The sequence below is a fragment of the Mastomys coucha genome, unplaced genomic scaffold, assembly GCF_008632895.1.
Source record: "Mastomys coucha isolate ucsf_1 unplaced genomic scaffold, UCSF_Mcou_1 pScaffold5, whole genome shotgun sequence".
NCBI lineage: Eukaryota > Metazoa > Chordata > Mammalia > Rodentia > Muridae > Mastomys > Mastomys coucha.
The window spans coordinates 86882373-86889765 of NW_022196911.1; the positions used below are offsets into that span (position 1 = coordinate 86882373).

General features: G+C 38.6%; 1 pseudogene; it reads left to right on the plus strand.

The window, feature by feature from the left end:
* The first annotated feature begins 6902 nt into the window (after positions 1–6902).
* LOC116079381 lies at positions 6903–7021 on the plus strand (annotated as a pseudogene).
* The last annotated feature ends 372 nt before the right edge of the window (positions 7022–7393 follow it).

Here is a 7393-nt window from a genome sequence, read left to right on the forward strand (position 1 = left end):
CAATAAATGTCTACATACCCAAGAAGAGAAGTCTATCACAGATCAAAGTACAGATATCACTCAAAGTCCAACTTTGTGAGCAATGAGTGTTATTTGGAGACGCTTACAGGAATCTGGGAGGTGGGTTAATTTTAGGAGCAGAAATTACTCAAAGACAGCTTCATAACTGAGGCTTACTCCATCTCAAAGCTGGGAATCTGGAGCACACTGCCCAACCTACAGGCAACATAACAGGCTGGAGAACATCCTTCCCAGGTGCCTCAGTTGGCCTAAACCTCTTCTAGTCAGCTGGAGGGCTTTCATTTTCTTTCTTTCTTTCTTTCTTTTTTGTTTCTTTTTTGTTTTTGTTTTTGTTTGTTTGTTTTTATTTTTCGAGACAGTGTTTCTCTGTGTGTAGCCCTGGCTGTCCTGGAACTCACTCTGTAGACCAGGCTGGCTTCAAACTCAGAAATCTGCCTGCCTCTGCCTCCCAAGTGCTGGGAATAAAGGCATGCGCCCCCACTGCCCAGCTTATTGTAGGCAGCTGGTCTTGTCTCAGAGTCTTCTTTGCAGCTTTCAATACTTACCCTGGCAAGGATGGGCCTAGTGAATATGGTTAGTTTCAGGAACTTCCTGAAGTTGTTTGGAGTTGTTTACCTTCCTGCTTAAGGAGCTTTCTTGCAGGGTGGAATGTTTCAATACCAGAGAAAATAGTACTAATAAAATACTACCATGGGCTGGGTGAATTATAAAGAATAAAGGTTTATAGTGGTAAGCAATACTGGAGTAAACCTTCAAGGGACTGGATTTGGTGATGGACTTTCCCTAGCACAGTCCTGAGCTGCCACAGGGCATTGGCATAACCTAGAGACAAGAAGTATTTGTGTTTTCTTATCTTTCCATCTTCTAATAATCTAAACCCACCAACATATAATCACAAGGTTTTTACCATGAATATATAATTTAATCCTAACCATTTCTTAAAGGCTTTACTCTATCTCTTAATATCCCACATTAGGGATTAAACTCCAGCATGAATATGTGGGACACAGCATCATCAAACTGTTGAATCACCTCCGATAATCATAGTGATGTTTGAAAATATGCACAGGGCTCTCCTACTAAAAATACTCACGACTCTAAACTTTCTGAAAATTAAATACAAACTACTTTCTGTGCCCTGCAAGGCCATACCTTGCAAGTCCTGCCTTTCTTTATCTCCTCACTTCAAACACCCTGATTTCCCTCAATTTTTTTTTTGTGTGACCTGAAGTGTAATTCAAATAAACCATTTCCTTCTCCAGTTATATTTGGCCAGAATGCTTCATCACAATGACAGAATGAAACTAGAACAGTAGGGGAGCCTGCAACTATTGCTTACTAAACAGACTTGGTCAAACTACTTCCTAAGTAATTATTTTTACACCCATTGGTTAATGATGCTTGCAGAAAGCTTATTTGTTGCAGTGGCCTTTGTTAATACAGAGATTGATAACTGATAAAGGTGGTAAGAATAAATGACCATTGAGGACTCTTCCTAAGTGAGATAGCTCTGTCAGTCTCCACAAGGTTTAAAGACCATTGCAGAAGGTGGGGCCTACAGAACGTGAGAGTTGGACACTAGAACATAGTGCTGTGAATGACATCTTCTAGATTTGATGTAGCCTGTTGTCCTTGTCAGTTGTGTCACAGAAACTATGGTTGTTTTCATAAGATATGTACATAATAGGGTCTGTCAACATTTCATGATGGATGGTGGGTGGGCTCTCAAGACCCTAGCCCTTCCTGAGGAGTTACAGGCAGTTAATGGTTGTTGATAGAGGTGGTGTACTTTTCTTCAGTCATACAACCACTGGTACACTGCCCATGTCCCAGTAAATAATGTCCCATCCATACTCACATAAGAAACCCTAGAAAAACTCAGTAGGTTTTCATATACACAAAGAATATGAAAGTGAGATGGGTCCTTGGGGAAAGGACAGGTTTCAGTGGGAGAAAGGGCAATAAGAAGGTGATGGTGGTGGGTTGAAAATAAACAAAATAATCAATATATATGTATATGAAATTATGAATAAGCAAGATTGCTGAGGCCCATGCGGCATCATAGACAAAAAACTCAAAATTTCTAAGAGAGAGTTTTGATGTTAGCTTGTTCTTAAAGGCACGCTTAGATTTTTAATGGTGGCTGAATTTTCAAGCCATTGGTAACCATGCTTTGGAGTAGAGTGGAGAGCACATTGAGTTATAATCCGTTAGGGCCAGATCATGAAACCTACACTTGGAGATTCAGTATCTGACCTGGGATGCTGACAGCAGCAACCAAAGAAGACATCCAGTATGCACTTTATGAGGAGCAGGAAAAGGATGGTCTACAAACTAGATGTAGAAAATGAAGATTTTGCTTAATCTAAAGGTTTTAGAAAAGATAGATTGTTGACTGTAGGATTCACAGAAGCTTCTAGGGGATAGATATGGAGGCTGGAGGAAGAGAGAATGTGAATTGATGGGACTAATGTGGTTGTGCAAAAAACATGCATTACCTTCCACTAACTGATGACTGATCAGCACTTGAAACATTGAGAAAATTGTCATCACTGTGAACAAAAGTGAGAACATCACCCTCCCAGATATAAAAGAACAATAGCAGGGTATTAGTGACTTCATAAAAGTTCTTAACAAGCTGTTTCGAGAAAGCTATGTCAAGAAAATGCTTGTCAAATAAGCATGAGGACCCAAGTTTGATTCCCAGAACAGTATAAAAAGTCAGGCACAGTGGCATGAGTCTGTAATCCCTACACTGGGAAAGAAGAGTCAAGCAAATTATTGAGGCTCATGGGCAAGTCTTTATAGTCTACATGCTAAGCTCCAGGCCAACAAAGAAACCATGTATCTATAAAAGAAGTTGGTGGTTGGTGAGAAATGACACCCAGAGTTGTCCTCAGTCTTTCACACACAAGCACATGCATCCTTGCCCAGACATGTGAACAAGCACCCACGCACACACTAACACATACTCTTTCACACAAACAAGTATTCATAAGACCTAAAGAGATCTCTTCCTTTCTACCTTGTAAAGTCACAGCTAAAAGATGCACACCGAGGAAGCAGGCTCTTACTGTAACTCAGATCAGCAGATATGTTAGTTTTGAATCTCTTGTCACCAGACCTGTGAAAAATAGACTTCTGTTGTCCCTCAGCCATGTGGTATGTGGCATTTTGTTACATCAGCTTGAGTAGACTAAGTAGTAAAGCCTGTAGAGATGAGAGGGGTGCAGATACAAGGAAAGGTGAAGGGAGAAAGCCTTGGAGCTTATAGCATTCTCTCTGTGTGTCCTGGCCACTGCTCTGCTCAGCTCTGCACTTCCTACCAGGATGGAATGATCATCTGAGCCCATGATCACAAAGAGATCTTTCTTCCCAAGTTAGTTTGATGTTTGGTTGCAGTGATGGTGGCGAAGTCTAAGATGTATAATTGTTTGGGTGGTGAGATGGGAAATCTGTCTACAGAAGGCTGTAAAGCACATCTTCAGCAATCAAATCTAAGTTAAGAGAAATGATGCTCCATCTTGACTGTCCATTTACAATCAATGAGTGTGTTCTGGGTCTGAAACACAGTGCTCATTGCTGTGAAAGGACTGAGGTGTAAAAGCAAGTGTATGGTTTAAAACACAATGGTTTGGTTGTTCAGACATATGTTGGGGGCTTTGAAGGTCACTGGTCACTTTCAATAAATGTCAGAAGTGCTAGAATGTCCCAAAAGTCTAAATGTAATAAAAATGATGTCACCTATTTCCTTTTAAAACTATCTCCAAATATGTAATATTTATTTTCTTCAATGCAACAAGTTTTGAGCATATTTTAAAATGTACTTTAAATATTTCATACATTACTTTCTGTGTAATTCTCTAACAAATATTCACTCTTGGACAAAAAGATAAATAAAGGCTAGGAAGACTGGAAGATTTGGCTATGATAAAATAGCATTAGATAAGAGAAACATACCCAAATCATTCTTGTTCATTTACCTCTGTCTTCTGAGATTTAGTTCAGGCTAGACTGGAAATTACTATTTAACTCAGGCTTACCTCAAGCTAGCAGCCATCCTCCTGCTTCAGCCTCCAGAGTACAGGGATTATAGGCATGGTTACTGTCCTTTGTATTCTCACTAACCTTCTAACTGGGCTCAACTTTGTAATCTTTTTTGATTTTGATAATATTTTGATAATCTATAAAGAAATGTATTATACTGAGAAACCTTACAGTCTATAATAGCTCAAACCCATTAGAAGCTTGTCTATTTTCCCTCAGTAAACAGACTCAAGTAGGTATGCATGTCTAGTGGGACCTTCCTCTTACTTACTGACGAGGAACTCAAGCTTTTTAAACCTATTAATACCACCATTGTGCATGCCCCAAGCCCACGTGGTCTTCTATGTCAATGGGCAGAGAAGAGGAGAAGAGTAGTGATGTCACAGACTGTAAGCCTTACTCCACAAGGATACTAAGCATCATTCACCATATTCCTTCCTAAATGCGAGGTAGGTTTTGTGGAAAACTGAATTTGATAAACCATGCCTCTCTTGTATTTTACCCGTGAGATTTTTAAAGCCAGTAATTAATTCAGCCTTTTAATAATTCTGCTGAGTCGAGATATTGTGAAGCTGGCTGCAAAGGGAGATCACTGCATGATAACTAAGTTCCTTTGATTGCTTAGTCTTATTTTGAAATATACTGCAAACAACATTTTGAATAGAACTTCTAGCCTATTGTTATGCAGTTTCTTACTGTCAGCTTGAACATGATGTACAAACACAGTCCCATAAATTCTCTAAGTGTCACATCACGGCTGCAATTATCTGAAATGTTCTCACCTTTTTCTTGGCTCATCGATGTTTATCATACAAGAGATGTTGTTGAAGAACTTCTTTTTAAGCAGTTCCAATAAAGACAGCAAAATATATCTCTCCCTAGGTTTGTTTTGGACAGGGGAAAAACAGCAAGAATTTTTTTTTTCAGTTGTCTGAAGGACAAGATTCGGAGTCCAGAACATAGCTGAGGCTGTTGAGCATGTGACTGTATTTATGCCATGATTAGCCCAATGAATTTTGCTCTTCTATCTTGTGATGTGACATGGTAGATGCCAATTTTAATAAGGAGCAAAAGAAGAGAAGCCATGCTGATATGCAAACATCTGAAGCATTCTAGTGGACCAAGCTGATTAAATTGCTTATTATGCTGAAACTCAAAGTGAAGTAAAATAGAAGCAAAAACTTGTTCCCCAAAGCAGTCATGATACCCTGCAGGTAGAATACACATCCTGGGTGTGCTCTTTAACTAAGGGTAGAAACTGCTTGGATTTCTTTCCTGGTAGGTCAGCAGTTTACAGAGTTTGAGTGGAGGGGCCCAAGGCTGCTCTCCAGGGGTCAAAAATTCTCCATTATTCCCCTTTTTAAATGCAGCTATGTGTATGTATTTAATTTGTCAGGATGAAATGAAGTGAAAGAAAAATGGAATTTGCAATAAAAATCATTTGGTCTATCTGGGGAGCCTTTATTTTCAGAGAATTTTAGTCTCTTAAGAGCCTTAAATTTCATTGCTTTTCTCTCTGCCAGAGCGTTCCAGACTGTGGAGGCCAGAAAAAGAAATGGTGTGTGCTCACCCTTTGACCCACTAGGCACTTGTCCATTAAATTAATATGTTAGTATTGTGAAGACTTATCAAGGATAATAAGAGGGAACTAGAATGAGCTATATTGAACTTCTGGTTTAAGGTAGAACTCACGATTTGTTGTCTTTTGATTTTATGAAGATTCCTTTGTTTTTTCTCAATCTTTGGCATTTCATTGAGATTCAGGAAAAAAAAATGCAATAGGCTTCTGCTTATCTCCAAATCCACCTTTCCTTGGACATTGTTAGTAGTCCTTCAGGTCAATCCCATTTTTTAAAAATTTTCATTTGCCAGCTAGAAAAAGAGATTCTTTATGATTTAACACATTTTCTGAGGGCCAAGAACTTGGAAAGGAGCTCAGCTGATGTTTTCTAGGGTGCTGTGTCTTATGGGACTTGTAGTTAGGATCTTGCTCAGCATCATAGTTACCTGAAGAATCAGCTGTTACAGAAACATGGGAATTCAAAATGGTGTATTTATGTGACTGACAAGTGAATCTGGCTATTAACACAATGCTACAGCAACTCTTAAAATAGATGTTTCTATAGGCCAGATAGAGTGACTGTCATCTCCCAGTGAGTCATGCCAGGATATAGCCTTGAAGTCACATGTTGCCACTTTTAGTGATATTTAGAAAGAGTCTGAAAAAAGTAGTTAGTACACTACTTAAAGTCATGAGAGCCAAGATGTGACAATCAGTAGAGACCACTTCAAAGCTGGTTATCTTCTGTGCTCAAAGTCAATTGTAGCAAAATTAGTAAGGAATAGAGAACTATGATATTTCAGAGTAGGAAGACCAGTATTTTAAAATATCAATTATATCCCTCCTATATACACAGACACACAGATAGACATGCACACACACACACACACACACACACACACACACAAATACACAAACATAGGCCTCCCACCATTCCAATTAAATGGAAATTAGTTATGTCTCAAAGATTTTGACCGATTTGGGTTACTTCTTTTTTTTGTTTGTTTGTTTTTCTTTTTTAGATTATAATAAACTCAGTAGATACAATAGATACCTGGAGGCACTTCCAATTTTGAATAAGAAAAATAATTAAGTGGACATTTGTCTTCTAAGCAGGCAAAATGCTGTATTAAAATTTGTTTAATCATCGGGTAAAAATGAGATGTGATAAGAGTGTGGTTTCTTGTTTGCTGTCTCATTCTTCTAACATAACACTTTTGTCACAGAATGAGTTATATCCATGCAAGAATTCTTATTTGAAAACCAACCACTCGTCTATGGCCATACCACCCTGAACATGCCCAATCTCATCAGATCTTGCAAACTAAGCAGGGTCAAGCCTGGTTAGTACTTGGATGGGAGACTGACTGGGAATACTGAGTGCTGTAGACTTAAAAAAAAAAAGAAAAGAAAAGAAAAGAAAAGAAAAGAAAACTTACTACTCAATACCTCAGCCTGCCACATTTGAAGATAGGTTCTTTATAAGAACTTAAACAAAGATTGTTAATGAATCTGATCCAATATATGACTTATTATATGAAAAGGGGGAAACTGGATGAAACAATACAAGTAAGAAAAAGAGGCCTGGGACAGACCCATCTTTATAACTCTTGGGATGTGCTAACCTTGCTAATATTAGTGGTGAACTAATACATTCCTGTTGCTTAAGCTTCCTGCCTTGTTCTAGCAGTCTCAGTCCCAGTAGCTGCATGTGCTTAAACCAGCTTTTCTTCTCTGTTTTCTTAGGAGATCCTTAGACCTCTT